Here is a 19,802-nt window from a genome sequence, read left to right as displayed (position 1 = left end):
TGGGAGTACAGTTAAGTCAATCATCAAGAATTGGAAAGAATATGGTACAGCTGTAAATCTGCCGAGAGCAGGCCATCCTCAAAAACTGAGTGACTGCGCAAGAAGGGGGCTAGTGAGGGAGACCACCAAGAGACCTATGACAACTCTGGAAGAGTTACAAGCTTCAGTGGCTGAGATGGGAGAGACTGCGACTACAACTGTTGCCCGGGTGCTTCACCAGTTGAAGCTTTATGAGAGAGTGGCAAAGAGAAAACCACTGTTGGAAAAAAAAACTCAAATGAACTCTTGGTTAGAGTTTGCCAGAAAGCATGTGGGAGACTCTGAAGTCAGCTGGAAGAAGGTTCTATGGTCTGATGAAACCAAAATTGAACTTTTTGGCCGTCAGACTAAACGCTATGTTTGGTGTAAACCAATGCCACACATCATCAAAAACACACTATCACTACCGTGAAGCATGGTGGTGGCTGCATCATGCTGTGGGGATGCTTCACTGCAGCAGGCCCTGGAAGGCTTGTGAAGGTAGAGGGTAAAATGAATGCAGCAAAATACAGGGAAATCGTGGAGGAAAACCTGATGCAGTCTGCAAGAGAACTGCGAATTGGGAGAAGATTTGTTTTCCAGCAAGACGATAACCCCAAAGGTGAAAACTTCCAATTGGGGGCGGGGGGGTGAATACTTTTTATAGGGACTGTAGGAGCAGAGGTGGGCCATTTGGCCCTTCGAGTCCGCTCTGCAATGTCATCAAGGCTGATCCATTTTTCCCTCTTAGCCCTAATATCCTGCCTTCCATGTAACCCTTCATTCCCTGACCAGTCAAGAATCTGTCAACTTCTGCCTTAAATATACGTAAATACTTGGCCTCCACAGCTGACTGTGGCAATGAATTCCACAGATTCACCACTCTGTGGCTGAAAAAAATCCCCTCTTTCTCATCTCCATTCCAAAAGGACACCCCTCAATTCTGAGGCTGTTCCCTCTGGTCTTCGACTCTCCCACCATAGGAAACACCCTCTCCTAATCCACTCTTTCAACGTCTTTCACTATCCAATAGGTTTCAGTGAGGTCACCCCTCAATTCCAGTGAATGCAGGCCCAAAGCCATCAAATGCTCCTCTTATGACAAGCCATTCAATCCTGAAATCATTTTTGTGAACCTCCTTTGAACCCTCCCCAGTTTCAGCACACCGTCTCTCAGATAATCAAGGAGTCGATTGTCAAGGATGAGGTTACAGAGTACCTGGAGGCATATGACAAGATAGGCAGAACTCAGCATGGATTCCTTAAAGGAAAATCCTGCCTGACAAACCTATTACAATTTTTTGAGGAAATTACCAGTAGGCTAGACAAGGGAGATGCAGTGCATGTTGTATATTTGGATTTTCAGAAGGCCTTTGATAAGGTGCCACACATGAGGCTGCTTAACAAGATAACAGCCCATGGAATTACAGGAAAGTTACATATGTGGATAGAGCGTTGGCTGATTGGCAGGAAACAGAGAGTGGGAATAAAGGAATTCTATTCTGGTTGGCTGCCGGTTACCAGTGATGTTCCACAGGGGTCTGTGTTGGGGCTGCTTCTTTTTACATTGTACGTCAACGATTTGGATTATGGAATAGATGGCTTTGTGGCTAAGTTTGCTGACGATACGAAGATAGGTGGAGGGGCCGGTAGTGCTGAGGAAACGAAGAGTCTGCAGAGAGACTTGGATAGATTGGAAGAATGGGCAGAGAAGTGGCAAATGAAGTACAATGTTGGAAAGTGTATTGTTATGCACTTTGGCAGAAAAAAATAAACATGCAGACTATTATTTAAAAGGGGAAAGAATTCAAAGTTCTGAGATGCAACGGGACTTGGGAGTCCTCGTACAGGATTCCCTTAAAGTTAACCTCCAGGTTGAGTCGGTAGTGAAGAAGGCGAATGCAATGTTGGCATTCATTTCTAGAGGAATAGAGTATAGGAGCAGGGATGTGATGTTGACGCTCTATAAGGCGCTGGTGAGACCTCACTTGGAGTACTGTGGGCAGTTTTGGTCTCCTTATTTAAGAAAGGATGTGCTGACGTTGGAGAGGGTACAGAGAAGATTCACTAGAATGATTCCGGGAATGAGAGGGTTAACATATGAGGAACATTTGTCCGCTCTTGGACTGTATTCCTTGGAGTTTAGAAGAATGAGGGGAGACCTCATAGAAACATTTCAAATGTTAAAAGGCATGGACAGAGTGGATGTGGCAAAGTTGTTTCCCATGATGGGGGAGTCTAGTACGAGAGGGCATGACTTCAGGATTGAAGGGCGCCCTTTCAGAACAGAAATGCGAAAAAAATTTTTTAGTCAGAGGGTGGTGAATCTATGGAATTTGTTGCCACGGGCAGCAGTGGAGGCCAAGTCATTGGGTGTCTTTAAGGCAGAGATTGATAGGTATCTGAGTAGCCAGGGCATCAAAGGTTATGGTGAGAAGGTGGGGCAGTGGGACTAAATAGGATAAAATGGATCAGTTCATGATAAAATGGCGGAGTAGACTCGATGGGCCGAATGGCCTACTTCTGCTCCTTTGTCTTATGGTCTTATGGTCTTATAAGGGGCCCAGAACTGCTCACGATACCCCAAGTGAGGCCTCACCAGTGCTTTATAAAGTCTCAACGTTACATCCTTGCTTTTATATTCTAGTCCTCTTGAAATTAATGCTAACATCACATTTGCCTTCCTCTCCACAGATTCAGCCTGCAAATTAACTTTTAGGAAATCCTGCACAAGCACTCCCAAGTCCCTTTGTGTCTCAGTTTTTTGTATTTTCCATCCGTTTAGAAAATAGTCAACCCTTTTATTTCTTCTACCAAAGTGCATGACCACACACTTCCTGACACTATTCCATCTACCACTTCCTTGCCTATTCTCCTAATCTGTCTGTCCTTCTGTAGCCTCTTTACCTCCTCAAAACTATCTGCCCCTCCACTTACCTTTGTATTGTCTACAAACTTTGCAACAAAGCCATCAATTCCATCATCCAAATCATTGACATGTAACATAAAAATAATTAGTCCTAAACAGACCCCTGTGGAACACCGCTAGTCTTCGGCAGCCAACCAGAGAAAGATTCCCTTTATTCCCACTCTTTGCCTCCTGCCAGTCAGCCACTGGTTTATCCATGCTAGAATCTTCCCTGTAATATCATGGGCTCGTAGCTTGTTAAGCAGCCTCATGTGTGGCATCTTGACAAAGGACTTCTGAAAATCCAAGCACAGAACATCAACTGATTCTCATTTGTCTATCCTGCTTGTTATTTCTTTAATGAATTCCAACAGATTTGTCAGACAAGATTTTCTCTTAAGGAATCCATGCTGCCTATGGCCTGTTTTATCATGTGCCTCCAAGTACCCTGAGACCTCGTCCTTAATAATTGACTCCAACATGTTCCCAATCACTGAAGTCAGACTAACATCCTTTCTTCTGTCTCTCTCCCTTCTTGAAGAGTGGAATGACTTGCAATTTTCCAGTCTTCCAGAACCATTCCAGAATCTAGTGATTATTGATAGATCATTACTAATGCCTCCACAATCTCTTCAGCCACCTCTTTCAGAAACCTGTGCTGTACACCATCTGGTCCAGATGACCTCTCTACCTTCAGACCTTCCAGTTTCCCAAGAACCTTCTCCCTAGCAATGGGAACTTCACACACTTCATGACCACTGACACCTGGAACTTCCACCATACTGCTAGTGTCCTCCACAGTGAAGACTGATGCAAAATACTTATTCAGTTTGTCTGCCAATTCCTTGTCCCCCATTACTACCTCTCTAGCATCATTTTCCGGCGGTCCGATACCCTATCTAGTCTCTCTTTTACAGTTGTGTATCTGAAGAAATTTTTGGTATCTGCTTAAATATTATTTGCTAGCTTACTTTCGTATTCCATCTTTACCTCCTTAATAACTTTTTTAGTTGCCTTCTGTTGGTTTTTAAAAGCTTCCCAATTCTCTAACTTCCCACTAACTTTTGCTCTATTATATGCCCTATCTTTAGCTTTTATGTTGGCTTTGATTTCTCTTGTTAGCCATGGTTGTGTCAAATTTCCTCTTTGGGATGTATATATGCTTCCAGAATTGCTTCCAGAAATTCCAGCCATTGCTGCTCTGCTGTCATCCCTGCCAGTGTTCTTTTCCAATCAATTCCGGCCAACTCCTCTCTCTGTAATACTGATAAATCTGACTCTAACATCGTCTCAAATTTCAGGGTGAATTCGATCATATTACGATCACTTGTCCCTAAACTCTCCAATCATTGCACAACACCCAATCCAGAATAGCTGATCCTCTCATAGGCACTCTGGAAATTCACCTCCTGGAATCTAACATCAACCGGATTTTCCTAATCTACCTGCATGTTGAAAACCCCATGACTATTGTAATATTGTCCTTTTGGCATGCATTTTTTATCTCCCATTGTAATCTGTACACCACATCCTTACTACTGTTTGGGGATCTGTATACAACTCCCATCAAGGAAATTTTCACCCTTGCAGTTCCTTAGCTCTATTCACAACGAATTCAACACCTTCTGACCCTTTGTCACCTCTTTCTAATGATTTGATTTCATTTTTTTTTTACCAACAGAGCAACATCACACCCTCTGCCTTCCTGCCTATCCTTTCAGTACAATGTGTATCCTTTGACATTAAACCCCCAGCTTAATCTTCTTTCAGCCATGATTCAGCGATGCCAACAACATCATACATGCCAATCTGTACCAAGTTCATCTACCTTATTCCTTATACTGGGCGCATTCAGCTACAACACCTTCAGTCCTGTCTTCACCCTTGTCGATTTTGTCTGCTTTTTATGTAACAACTCATCCCGTTGACTACAATTTTTTCCCTGTCATCCGCCTCTCCTTGCTGGGAGTCTCTCTACACATTTCCTCTGTTTGTAAACCAACTACCTCATCCTCAGCACTATCTGGTACCTACCCTCCTGCCAAATTCGTTTAAACCCCTCTGAACAACTCTAGTCCACCTGCCCCCAAGGATGTTGGACCCTCTCGGTTTCAGGTGTAACCTGTCCCTTTTGTATAAGTCTTACCTTCCCCAGAAGAGATCCCAGTGATCCATAAATCTGAACCCCAGTCCCCTCCACCAGGTCCTCAGCCACGCATTCATCTGCCACATCATGCTATTCCTACCCTCACTGGCACGTGGCACAGGCGGCAATCCAGAGATTACTACCCTGGAGGTCCTGTTTCTCAGCTTTCTACCTCGCTCCCTAGAATCTCTCCTCAGGACCTCCTCACCTTGGTGCCAATATGTACCAAGACCTGTGGCTGCTCACCCTTGCCCTTGAGAGTGCCATGGACATGATCCAAGACATCCCTGATCCTGGCACCAGGAAGGCAACGTACCATCTGAGTGTCTGTATCGAGCCTACAGAACCTTGTCTCTGTTCCTCTGACAATGGGATCTCCTATCAGCACTGCAGTTCTCTTCACCCCTCTGCTCTTCCGAGCCCCAGCATCAGACCAATGCCAGAGACCCGGTCACTTTCGCTCCCTGGTAGGTCGTCCCCTTCATTAATATTTGAAGTTACACACTTATCATTGAAGGAACGGCCACGGACATACTCTGCACTGGCTGTGCACTTCCCCTCCCCCTGACAGTCACCCAGTTACCTGTCTCCTGCAGCCTGGGGGTGACGACCTCCCTGTAGCTCCTGCCTGCCACCTCCTCATTCTCCCGTATGAGTGGAAGGTCATCGAGCTGCAGCTCCAGTTGCAACACGTTCTCTCAGGGCAGCAGCTGAGTTCAGCTGGGGCAGATGTGCTTATCTAGTAGTCTGAAGATACAGAACACTGCCCTGGAGACATTCTCACTAAACTATTATGCCGTAACTGATGAGGAATGAACAAATAACGAGAGCAAGAGAGAGAGAGAGGGAGGTAAAGAAATTAAGAAATTTAGGAATTTACAGACCAGTTTACCTCACTGAAGCCTGACGAGCCAAAGCCACTCTAAACACTGGCACACTCCAAATGAATGGCCGCTCCACTCCACTTGTACTTTAATTGTTCTCATTGGCCCTTTCCGATGAATCCCTCTTGCTGATTGGTCGCTCCTCAACTCAGAGAAACTTGCCTTCAAAATCTCAATCATCATCCTGATTCAAAAGTTGCTCTTTTTACACACCCCGGTGCGAATTGTCCAACTGACTCGAAGTCCTGCTTTTTAAATCTTGAATGCGGACATGACTGAAAGGTAATCTAATTACGAACGAGAAAATCTGTTGATTCTGGAAATCCAAGTAACACACACAAAATTCTGGAGGAACTCAGCAGGCCAAGCAGCATCTATGAAAAGAGTAAACAGTTAACGTTTCGGGCTGAGACCCTTCATCAGAACTGGAGGGAAAAAGAGAAATCAGAGATGAAAGATGGGGGTGGGAGGGGAGAAACAAAAGGTGAGAGGTGAAACGCGGAGGGGTGAAGTAAAGAGCCGGGAAGTTGATTGGTGAAAGAGATAAAGGGCTGGAGAAGGGGGAATCTGATAGGAGAGGACAGAAGGGGAGAGGAGCACCAGAGGGAGGTGATGGGGAGGCACGGAGATAAGGTGAGAGAGAGAAAGGGGGAATGGTGAAGGGGGAGGTGGGGCCAATAGCGGAAGTTCGAGAAATCGATGTTCATGCCATCAGTTTGGAGGCTGCCCAGACAGAATACAAGGTGGTGTTCCTCCAACCTGAGTGTGGTCTCATCGCAACAGTAGAGGAGGCCGTGGATAGACATAGAAACATAGAAAATAGGTGCAGGAGTAGGCCATTCGGCCCTTCGAGCCTGCACCGCCATTTATTATGATCATGGCTGATCCTCCAACTCAGAACCCCGCCCCAGCCTTCCCTCCATACCCCCTGACCCCCGTAGCCACAAGGGCCATATCTAACTCCCTCTTAAATATAGCCAATGAACTGGCCTCAACTGTTTCCTGTGGCAGAGAATTTCACAGATTCACCACTCTCTGTGTGAAGAAGTTTTTCCTAATCTCGGTCCTAAAAGGCTTCCCCTCTATCCTCAAACTGTGGCCCCTCGTTCTGGACTTCCCCAACATCGGGAACAATCTTCCTGCATCTAGCCTGTCCAATCCCTTTAGGATCTTATACGTTTCAATCAGATCCCCCCTCAATCTTATAAATTCCAACGAGTACAAGCCCAGTTCATCCAGTCTTTCTTCATATGAAAGTCCTGCCATCCCAGGAATCAATCTGGTGAACCTTCTTTGTACTCCCTCTATGGCAAAGATGTCTTTCCTCAGATTAGGGGACCAAAACTGCACACAATACTCCAGGTGTGGTCTCACCAAGGCCTTGTACAACTGCAGTAGTACCTCCCTGCTCCTGTACTCGAATCCTCTCGCTATAAATGCCAGCATACCATTCGCCTTTTTCACCGCCTGCTGTACCCGCATGCCCACTTTCAATGACTGGTGTATAACGACACCCAGGTCTCATTGCACCTCCCCTTTTCCTAATCGGCCACCATTCAGATAATAATCTGTTTTCCTATTTTTGCCACCAAAGTGGATAACTTCACATTTATCCACATTAAATTGCATCTGCCATGAATTTGCCCACTCACCCAACCTATCCAAGTCACCCTGCATCCTCTTAGCATCCTCCTCACAACTAACACTGCCACCCAGCTTCGTGTCATCCGCAAACTTGGAGATGCTGCATTTAATTCCCTCATCCAAGTCATTAATATATATTGTAAACAACTGGGGTCCCAGCACTGAGCCTTGCAGTACCCCACTAGTCACCGCCTGCCATTCTGAAAAGGTCCCGTTTATTCCCACTCTTTGCTTCCTGTCTGCTAACCAATTCTCCACCCACACCAATACCTTACCCCCAATACCATGTGCTTTAAGTTTGCACACTAATCTCCTGTGTGGGACCTTGTCAAAAGCCTTTTGAAAATCCAAATATACCACATCCACTGGTTCTCCCCTATCCACTCTACTAGTTACATCCTCAAAAAATTCTATGAGATTCGCCAGACATGATTTTCCTTTCACAAATCCATGCTGACTTTGTCCGATCATTTCACCGCTTTCCAAATGTGCTGTTATCACATCCTTGATAACTGACTCCAGCAGTTTCCCCACCACCGACGTTAGGCTAACCGGTCTATAATTCCCCGGTTTCTCTCTCCCTCCTTTTTTAAAAAGTGGAGTTACATTAGCCACCCTCCAATCCTCAGGAACTAGTCCAGAGTCTAACGAGTTTTGAAAAATTATCACTAATGCATCCACTATTTCTTGGGCTACTTCCTTAAGCACTCTAGGATGCAGACCATCTGGCCCTGGGGATTTATCTGCCTTCAATCCCTTCAATTTACCTAACACCACTTCCCTACTAACATGTATTTCGCTCAGTTCCTCCATCTCACTGGACCCTCTGTCCCCTACTATTTCTGGAAGATTATTTATGTCCTCTTTAGTGAAGGCAGAACCAAAGTAATTATTCAATTGGTCTGCCATGTCCTTGCTCCCCATAATCAATTCACCTGTTTCTGTCTGCAGGGGACCTACATTTGTCTTTACCAGTCTTTTCCTTTTTACATATCTATAAAAGCTTTTACAGTCCGTTTTTATGTTCCCTGCCAGTTTTCTCTCATAATCTTTTTTCCCCTTCCTAATTAAGCCCTTTGTCCTCCTCTGCTGAACTCTGAATTTCTCCCAGTCCTCAGGTGAGCCACTTTCTCTGGCTAATTTGTATGCTTCTTCTTCGGAATTGATACTATCCCTAATTTCTCTTGTCAGCCACGGGTGCACTACCTTCCTTGATTTATTTTTTTGCCAAACTGGGATGAACAATTGTTGTAGTTCATCCATGCAACCTTTAAATGCTTGCCATTGCATATCCACCGTCAATCCTTTAAGTGTCATTTGCCAGTCTATCTTAGCTAATTCACGTCTCATACCTTCAAAGTAACCCTTCTTTAAGTTCAGAACCTTTGTTTCTGAATTAACTATGTCACTCTCCATCTTAATGAAGAATTCCACCATGTTGGAATGGGAGTGGGAAGTGGAATTAAAAAGGCTGGCCACTGCGAGATGCCACTTTTTCTGGTGAACGGAGCATAGGTGCTCGGCGAAACGGTCTCCCTATCTATGTCGGGTCTCACCGATCTACAGGAGGCCACACCGGGAGCACTGGATACAGTGTATGACCCCAACAGGCTCACAGGTGAAGTGTGAGTTTTGTTTACCTCCAGCAAATCTCCCCTCATTCTCTGAGGCTTCGGGGAATAAAATCCTAACCTAATCAACCTTTCTCTGTAAGTCAGGTCCTCCTGTCCTAGCAACATCCTTGCAAATTTCCTCTGCACTCTTTCAACCTTATTTACATCTTTCCTGTAGATTGGTGACTTAAGACTGCACACAATACTCCGAACTAGGCCTTACCAATGTCTTCTGCAACTTAAACATAACATCTTATCTCCTGTACTGAGTACTTTGATTTATGAAAGCCAATGTGCCAAAAGCTTTCTTCACAAATCTGTTGACCTGCAACACCACATTCAATGAATTATGGACCTGTATTCCCAGACAGGGCTGTTCTCCAGGACTCCTCGGTGCCCTACCATCCACCGTGTAAGACGTACCCTGCTTTGTCCTCTTGAAGTGCAACACCTCGCACTTGCCTGCAATAAACTCCATTTGCTGTGTTCAGCCCATTTTTCCAGCTGGTCCAGATCCTGCTGCAAGCCATGACAGCCTTTGTCCACTACACCCCCAGCCTTGGTGTCGTCTGCAAAGCTGCAGGTCCGGTTGACCACATTATCACTGTGACGGACGCTGCTGCCTTGTGACAGCCAGACACCACAGGCTCCCTTTCCGTCTGAGGTGTGACCCGGGAACGAGGAACACCAGCGAGCGGTGTACAGATCTGCTGTCGCTGAGTCACAGGCAGAACTGGGGATTTTTCAGGTGGGTTCAAGAACCTGGCAACAACAGGAAAGAACCTGTTGTCCAACCTTGAGATGTGGGTCCTCGGGCTCCTGTATCTCCTGCCTGTGACGGCTGCGTTGAGAAGCGGCGCTGGCATTGGCGGAGAGTGGGAGGAAATGGAAGGTTCCCTGGTTTACGGGATGTGACCCGTGGGGAACCACAGGATGGTGCTGAGTCAAGATCGTTTAAGGTCATTTCCAGTACAGAAGTGTATAGGAGAATGAAATAATTGTTAGTCTGGATCTGCTGCAGCACAAGAAAAGCACTCAGTACAGAATCAGAATCAGGTTAAATATCACCGGCAAATAGAACATAGAACATTACAGCACAGTTCAGGCCCTTCGGCCCACAATGTAGTGCCGACCTTTAACCTTCTCTGAGATCGACCTAACCCTTCCCTCCTGCACAGCTCTCCATTTCTCTTTCATCCACGTGACTCCTTGCTCTAAACAAACCCTTAAGTGATGCTAGAAACTAGTCAGCAAGATTAAAAAAAGTCAGGATTGGGTATTAAAATCTCAAGTTTTCCGACCCAGCAGCTCTACTTCTGCTGGTGGGCTCGAGGCCAGGACGAAGACACGGTGTTACCACTGAGTGATACGACACCGATATTCCGCACTGAGTGAAACAAGTCGCAGGTCCCCACAGCAGCAGTCCTTTCCCTTATCCATCCCATAATATTCCCCATTTTAAACCGAAGCCAGAGCATTTCTTTCCATTTTGTTCCCATCATTCACCCTTGTTGCCGACCATCTGTGATCACAGCATGCTCAGATCTCTCACCACTTGTACTATTAAATGTCACTAAGTGCATTTAAAAACAAAAATATTGTGAAATTTGTTAACTTTGCGGCAGCAGTACAATGTAATATGTGATAATGTAGGAAAAAAGTGACTTACAGTAAATGTGTATATATGTATATACACTGCGTATAAAGAGTATTCACCCTGCCCTGGGAAGTTTTCATGTTTTATTGTTTTACAACATTGAATCACAGTAGATTTAGTTTGGCATTTTTGACACTGATCAACAGAAAAAGACTCTTTCGATTCAGAGTGAAAACAGAGTGATCTAAATTAATTACAAATATAAAACACAAAATAATTGATTGCATAAGGATGTCCCCCCCCCCCCACCGATGTGACACACCAAATTATCACTGGTGCAGCCAGTTGGTCTTGGAAGTCACATAATTAGTTAAACAGAGATCCCCTGGGTGCAGTCAAGGTGTTTCAATTGATTGTAGTGAAAATACACCTGTGTCTGGAAGGTGTATTTTTATATCTGGAAAGACGTTCTTGCCATAGAGGGAGTACAAAGAAGGTTCACCAGATTGATTCCTGGGATGGCAGGACTTTCATATGATGAAAGACTGGATCAGCTAGGCTTATACTCTCTGGAATTTAGAAGATTGAGGGGGGATCTTATTGAAACGTATAAAATTCTAAAGGGATTGGACAGGCTAGATGCAGGAAGATTGTTCCCGATGTTGGGGAAGTCCAGAACGAGGGGTCACAGTTTGAGGATAAAGGGGAAGCCTTTTAGGACCGAGATGAGGAAAAACTTCTTCACACAGAGAGTGGTGAATCTGTGGAATTCTCTGCCACAGGAAACAGTTGAGGCCAGTTCATTGGCTATATTTAAGAGGGAGTTAGATATGGCCCTTGTGGCTAAAGGGATCAGGGGGTATGGAGAGAAGGCGGGTACAGGGTTCTGAGTTGGATGATCAGCCATGATCGTACTGAATGGCGGTGCAGGCTCGAAGGGCCGAATGGCCTACTCCTGCACCTATTTTCTATGTTTCTATGTCCAACTGCTGATGAGTGAGTATCTTGGCAAAAATTACACCAACACAGCGAAAGAAAACTCCAAGCAACTCTGTGAAAAGGTTATTGAAAAGCACAAGTCAGGAGATGGATACAAGAAAATTTCCAAGTCACTGAATATTCTTTGGAGTACAGTTAAGTCAATCATCAAGAATTGGAAAGAATATGGTACAGCTGTAAATCTGACTAGAGCAGGCTGTCCTCAAAAACTGAGTGACCGTGCAAGTAGGGGCCCAGTGAGGGAGGCCACCTAGAGACTTATGACAATTCTGGAGGAGTTTCAAGCTGCAGTGTCTTGAGATTTAACTGTCTAAAGGATGCCTTGGTAGAATCAGCAAAGTCAGTGATTCCTAAAAAAGAAAAAAGCACAAAGAATAAATGGATGACAGATGAAATCGAAAATCTAATGGAAGAAAGGAGACGGAAGAAAGCAAATCCTATAGAATATAACTCCTTAGATAAAAAAGTTAAAGGCTTATGTCAAAAAGCCAAAGAAGAATGGTTAAACCAGAAATGTGGACAAATAGAAAGAATCCCTATTACTGATCCAAAAAGGTTACATCAACAAATCAAGAATATCACTGGTAAAAAGCTCCCCTGTTCTTCAGGTGGATGTTTGAAAGCAAAGGATGGAAAAAGATGACATTATGAACAGATGGGCTGAGTATATTCAGGAATTGTTTGAAGATGATCGAGGTGAAAAACCAGAAATTAAGAAAAACATTGAAGGTCCAAGTATTTTAAAATCTGAAGTTCACAATGCAGTAAATAAGATGATGAAAGGAAAGGCAGCAGGTCCTGATGAATCAGTAATAGAACAAATTATCACCCTTGAAGAGTATAGAATTAAAAAAACTTACTGATTTAATCAATGACATTTATGAGACTGGAATAATACCAGAAGAGATGGAAAAATCGGTATTTATGGGCCGGCTGGTGGCGCAACGACATCGGCGCCGGACCCGGGAGCGAAGGTTCCTGAGTTCGAAACTAGGAAGGGGAAATACTGCAAAATTGTCTGTGTGAGGAGTGGCGCGCCACACAGTCTCTCTCTCGCTCAGCGCCTTGTAAAAAGCCATGAAAAATCCATCATCACGGGCACACGCACGGACACACAGAAGCAAGACGCTCACGCACAGACGCGCACACATAGACTTGCACGCGTGCAGGCACACGCAAAAAATAAATCAGTATTTATCCCTCTTCCTAAGAAAGCTGGAGCAATGGAATGTGAATTACATAGAACCATAAGTTTAATGAGACATATCACCAAGATACTTCTAAGAATTTTGATGACAAGAGATAAAACTAAGATACAAGCTGAACTAGGTAAAGAACAATGTGGTTTTGTGAAAGACAAAGGTACAAGAAATGCAATGTTGATGTTAAGGATACTATCAGAACGAGCTATTCAAGTGCAAAAAGATTTGTTTGTTTTATTGACTACACAAAAGCATTTGATAAAGTGAAGCACAATAAGTTATTTGAAATATTACATAAAACTCTAGATCTAGATTCAAAAGACCTCCGCCTAATCAGAAATCTTTACTGGGAACAAACTGCGGCTGGAAGAATAGATGGAGTAGTGAGTCAGTTTACGAAAATCAAGAGAGGTGTTAGACTAGGGTGTGTTTTCTCCCCTGATTTATTTAATGTGTACAGTGAAACAATATTAAAAAAAATAAGAGACATCTTGGGAATCAAAGTTGGCGGTGAAAACATCAATAATTTCAGATATGCAGCTGATACTGTTAATTGCAAGTATGGAGGAAGAACTACAAAACTTAATTGATGTAATTGTTGAAGAAAGTGCAAAAATGGGTCTGTCTGTCAATTGCAAAAAGGCAGAATGCATGGCGATATCCAGAAAGAAGGAGAATCCTATCTGCAGGCTGAGAATAAATGGGGAAGACATAAAACAAATACAGAACTTTTGCTACTTAGGAAGCTGGGTGATATCAGATGGCAGGTGCGACATGGACATCAAAAGAAGAATAGGGATGGCAAAAGACACCTTTTTGAGAATGAGGAGTATACTGACCAACACTAAACTAGGCATGACAACCTGCCTCAGAATACTGAAATGTTACGTTTATCCAGTTATGTTACATGGCTCAGAATGTTGGACAGTATCTAGTAACATGAGGAATCGAATTGTAGCAGCAGAGATGTGGTTTTTGAGGAGGATGCAAAGAATATCATGGACGAAACGAATATCTAAGGAGGATGTCATGAACAGAGCAAACACAAAAAGAGAAATAATGTATGAGATCATGAAAAGTCAACGTAACTTCACTGGACATGTGATTAGGAAAGAGGAGTTAGAATGCATGGTAATTATGGGAAAGATTGAAGGGAAGAAAGCAAGAGGAAGACAAAGACAAATGATGATGGAGACAGCAGCCAGAGAACTGGAAATGAATACCAATAAATTGATCCGCTTGACCCGAAACAGGAGTGTGTGGGCCATGGCAGTCAAAGCTCAGACTGGGCATGGCACCTGATGATGATGATGATAATGAGTGGCTGAGATGGGAGAGGCTTTACACACAACAACTGTTGTCTGGGTGCTTCACCAGTCACAGCTTTATGAGAGAGTGACAAAGAGAAAGTCACTGTTGCAAAAATACTCACATGAAATCTTGGCTAGAATTTGCCAGAAGGCATGTAGGGGAGTCTGAAGTCAGCTGGAAGAAGGTTGTAAGGTCTGAAGATACCAAAATTAAACTTTTTGGCCATCAGACTAAACGCTATGTTTGGTGTAAGCCAAATACCGCACATCATCAAAAACACACCATCCCTACCGTGAAGCATGGTGGTGGCTGCATCATGCTGTGGGGATGCTTCACTGCAGCAGACCCTGGAAGGCTTGTGAAGGTGGAGGGTAAAATGAATGCAGCAAAATCCAGGGAAATCCTGGAGGAAAACCTGATGCAGTCTGCAAGAAGTCTGAGACTTGGGAGAAGATTTGTTTTCCAGAAAGACAATGGCCCCAAGTATGAAAGCAAAGCTACACAGGAATGACTTAAAAACAACAAAATTAATGTCCTGGAGTGGCCAAGTCAGAGTCCAGACCTCAATCCAATTGAGAATTTGTGGCTGTTCACTCACAATCCCCATGCAATCTGACAGAGCTTGAGCAGTTTTGCGAAGAAGAATGAGGAAAAATGCAGTGTCCAGATGTTCAAAGCTGATAGAGACCGAGCCACACAGACTCAAGGCTGTAATTGCTGCCAAAGGTGCATCCACTAAATACTGACTTGAAGGGGGTGAAGACTTGTGCAATCTATTATTTTGTGTTTTATATCTGTAATTAATTTAGGTCACTTTATAGAGATCTGTCTTCACTTTGACAAGAGTCTTTTTCTGTTGATCAGTGTCAAAAAAGCCAAATTAAATCCACTGTGATTGAATGTTGTAAAAACAATAAAACATGAAAACTTCCAAGGGGGGAGGGTTAATACATTTTATAGGCACTGTATATGTATATCAAATAGTTGAATAAATAGTGCAAAAGCATAAATCAAAAAAGTATTGAGGCAGTGTTCATGGGTTCAGTGTCCATTTAGGAATCTGATGGCAGAGGGGAAGATGCTGTTCCTGAATCACTGAGTGTGTGTCTTCAGGCTTCTGTACCTCCTTCCTGATGGTAACAATGAAGAGGGCATGTCCTGGGTGTCAATAAGATAAAGAACACAATGATATAAAATATATATAATATAAAACACAATAATATAAATACATAATATTGCTTATATAGCAACACACATCAAAGTTGCTGGTGAACGCAGCAGGCCAGGCAGCATCTCTAGGAAGAGGTACAGTCGACGTTTCAGGCCGAAACTCTTCGTCAGGACTAACTGAAGGAAGAGCTAGTAAGAGATTTGAAAGTGGGAGGGGGAGGGGAGATGCAAAATGATAGGAGAAGACAGGAGGGGGAGAGATGGAGCCAAGAGCTGGACAGGTGATTGGCAAAAGGGATATGAGAGGATCATGGGACAGGAGGCCCACAGGGAGAAGGAAAGGGAGGAGCGGGGGAAAAAACCCAGAGGATGGACAAAGGGTATAGTCAGAGGGAGAAAAAGGAGAGAGAGAGAAAGAATGTGTGTGTATGTAAATAAATAACGGATGGGGTACGGGGGGAGGTGGGGCATTAGCGGAAGTTAGTGAAGTCAGTGTTCATGCCATCAGGTTGGAGGCTACCCAGACGGAATATAAGGTGTTGTTCCTCCAACCTGTGTGTGGCTTCATCTTTACAGTAGAGGAGGCCATGGATAGACATGTTAGAATGGGAATGGGATGTGGAATTAAAATGTGTGGCCACTGGGAGATCCTGCTTTCTCTGGCGGACAGAGCGTAGGTGTTCAGCAAAATGATCTCCCAGTCTGCGTTGGGTCTCGCCAACACCTACGCTCTGTCCACACTCAGGTTGGAGGAACAACACCTTATATTCCGTCTGGGTAGCCTCCAACCTGATGGCATGAACATTGACTTCTCTAACTTCCGCTAATGCCCCACCTCCCCTTTGTACCGCATCCGTTATTTATTTATATACACACATTCTTTCTCTGTCTCTTCTTTTTCTCCCTCTGTCCCTCTGACTATACCCCTTGCCCATCCTCTGGCTTTTCCCCCCCTCCCCCTTTTCCTTCTCCCTGGGCCTCCTGTCCCATGATCCTCTCATATCCCTTTTGCCAATCAACTGTCCAGCTCTTGGCTCCATCCCTCCCCCTCCTGACTTCTCCTATCATTTTGGATCTCCCCCTCCTCCTCCCACTTTCAAATCTCTTACTAGCTCTTCCTTTAGTTAGTCCTGACGAAGGGTCTCGGCCTGAAACGTGACTGTACCTCTTCCTAGAGATGCTGCCTGGCCTGCTGTGTTCACCAGCAACTTTGATGTGTGTTGCTTGAATTTCCAGCATCTGTAGAATTCCTCGATATTGCTTATATACCCTGTTAAGCTGGAAGAGTGCGGGAAAATATTGTTGTTACTGGTTTATTATCGTCACTTGTACTAAGCCCTCCCACTATTGAGCACACCTACAAGGAGTGTTGTCGCAGGAAAGCAGCATCCATCATCAGGGACCCCCACCACACAGACCATGCTCTCTTCTCACTGCTGCCATCAGGAAGAAGGTACAGGAGCCTCAGGATCCACACCACCAGGTTCAGGAGCAGTTATCACCCCTCAACCATCAGGCTCTTGAACCAGAGGGGATAACTTCACTTGCCCCGTCATTGACATGTTCCCACAACCTATGGACTCACTTTCAAAAACTCTTCATCTCATGTTCTTGAGATTTATTGCTTATTTATTTATCATTATTTTGTATTTGCAGTTTGTTGTTTTTTGCACACTGGTTGAATACCCAAGTTGGAGCGGTCTTTCATTGATTTTGTTATGGTTATTATTCTGTGATGGATTTGCTGAGAATGCCCACAGGAAAACAAATCTCAGGGTTGTGTATGGTGACATATATGTACTTTGATAATAATATTTACTTTGAACTTTGAAGATGCAGTGAAAATCTTGTCTTGCACATTGTTCATACAGATCAGATTGCATTACACAATGCGTTGAGGTAAGAAAGTGTAAAACAATAACAGAATGCAGAATAACGTGTAACAGTTACAGAGAAAGTGCCATGCAGGTACATAATAAGGTGCCAGGTCATAATAAGATATTGTGAGATCAAGAGACAATCTTATCGTCGTTCAAGAGCCTAACACTGGGATAGGTTGTTACAAATATCTTTCTGAGACTCAAGCTAGGAGAGGTTGGATTTAATTTGTTGAAGTGTAGGAGACTGAGAGGTGATCTTTTTGTGGTCGATAAAATGAGGGGCATTGATAGAAGAATTTTATCCTGGGTTTGAGGACTCGAGATTTAAAAGGTCCAAGTGAGGGTAGTCAGAAGGATTTAGACATCCTAGGAGAACGGGCAAAGAAGTGGCAGATGTAATACAGTGTGGGGCAGTGTATTGTCGTGCACTTTGATGCAGGAATTACAGACATCCCACCCTGTAAAAACTGATTTCAGGGAGGTAGCACCATCAATTTGCGGGAGACTCCCTGGAGAGGTGGGATGTCTGCAATAGAGTAGCTCCTTAGCAGCTGGCCAGCTAGTTTAAATAACGTTAGCTATGCTAATGAACAAATGACACCTGTTAAACTCACCTCAACATGTCTTTTACAGTCTTAACCCACCATGGGCAATAGAAAAGTCACTGTTGCAAACAGTGCAGCGAGCAACACTGTCATTATTTTGACCCCTATTAGGCAGGGGTACACTTTAGTGTAGTCTGGGGTGACGTTCGTTTTATATTTTCTTTTTTTTGGAACACTCTGCCATGGCTCTCTCACGCTCTCGCTTGCTTTCTCTCGCTCGCTCTCAAAAAAATTGATTTCCGTGATATTGTATGTAATTTGTGGGCATCAGGGAGCCGCTATTCATATGCAGGAGGCTCCTGGAAGTTCCGGGAGAGGTGGGATGTCTGGAATTAAAGCAAAGGCTATTTTTCTAAATAGGTAGGAAATTCAAAAATCCAGGGACAGAGGGACCTGTGATTCCTGGTGCAGGATTCCCAAAAGGTTAACTTGTAGGTTGAGTCTCTGGTGAGGATGACAAATGGAATGTTAGCTTTCATTCCGAAAGGACGAGAATAAAGAGCAAGGATGTAATGCTGAGGCTTTATACGACATTGTTCAGACCACACTTGGGAGTATTACGAGCAGTTTTGGGCCCATTTTGTAAGCAAAGGTGTGCTGACATTGGAGAGGGTCCAGAGGAGTGAATGGGTTCGATGGAGGAACAAGGACTGTTTGCTGGCTCTGGGCCTGTACTCATTGGAGTTTAGAAGATTGGGACGTTGAAACCTATGGAATATTGAAAGGCCTAGACAGAGAGGATGTGGGGAGTCTGGACCAGAGGGCACAGCCTCAGAATAGAGGGACGTACTGGTTGGTAGGTTAGCTGCGCATTGGAAGTATCCCCGAGATTGGGCTGGTGTTAAATCAGTGGGTTGCTGGGCAGTGTAGCTTGAGGGCCAGATGATCCTCTTCCACACTGTATGTCTAAACAGGTGAATGGGGCTAGTACAGGTGGGAAGTCTGGTCAGCATGGATAGGTTGGGCTGAAAGGCCTGTTTCCGTCTGGTATAAATCGTTATGTGGCAGGCAGAGGATTACGGGATGGAGTTTTGGGAATCTGCCAAGGACGTGTCACTGCTCATTGCAATCGAGTCACAGAGTGAGTGGTTGGGCCTCCAGCAGACGTGCCTGTGGGGTGTGGTGTGCGCTGGTGGCAGGGAGTTGGGGTTTGTGGCTGTATCAGGAGGAATGGAGGACGAATTCCAGAGCGGCCTGCTGGACTGGTTCCTGTCCTGTCTCGCCAACGAGACCCACCCTGGTCTATGGTTCCAGTTACACACCCCTGGCTGTTTCCTTCACTCTGCACGTTGAATGGAGGGAGGGTCACACTGTGGGAGGGGTGGTACTGAGAGAGTGTCACATGGGGAGACACTCCCCCTCCCAATCCTACTGTCCGTCCCACCCATTTTACCCCTTCTTTGTCGACATCCCCCTCCCCCACACCACAACCCCCTCCCTCCCCCACACCACAACCCTCTTCCCCCACACCACAACCCCCTCCCCCCACATCACAACCCCCTCCCCCCACACAACCCCCCTCCCTCCCCCACACCTCAACCCCCTCCCTCCCCACAACACAACCCCTCCCCTACACCATAACCCCTCCCCCCACACCACAACCTCCCTCCCTCCCCCCACCACATCCCCCTCCCTCCCCCCACACCACAACCCCCTCCCTCCCCCCACACCACATTCCCCTCCCTCCCCCACCACATCCCCCTCCCTCCCTCCACACCACAACCCCCTCCCCCCACACCTCAACCCCCTCCCTCCCCCCACACCACATTCCCCTCCCTCCCCCACCACATCCCCCTCCCTCCCCCACCACATCCCCCTCCCTCCCT

General features: G+C 45.0%; 1 protein-coding gene across 1 annotated transcript in view; it reads left to right on the top strand.

The window, feature by feature from the left end:
- Positions 1-19,802, top strand: part of stard10 (StAR related lipid transfer domain containing 10) — a 57,287-nt gene that overhangs the window by 13,877 nt on the left and 23,608 nt on the right. The window lies entirely within an intron of this gene.

Source organism: Mobula hypostoma, chromosome 7 (assembly GCF_963921235.1).
Source record: "Mobula hypostoma chromosome 7, sMobHyp1.1, whole genome shotgun sequence".
Taxonomy (NCBI): Eukaryota; Metazoa; Chordata; class Chondrichthyes; order Myliobatiformes; family Myliobatidae; genus Mobula; species Mobula hypostoma.
This window is presented reverse-complemented; position numbering and strand designations above follow the sequence as displayed.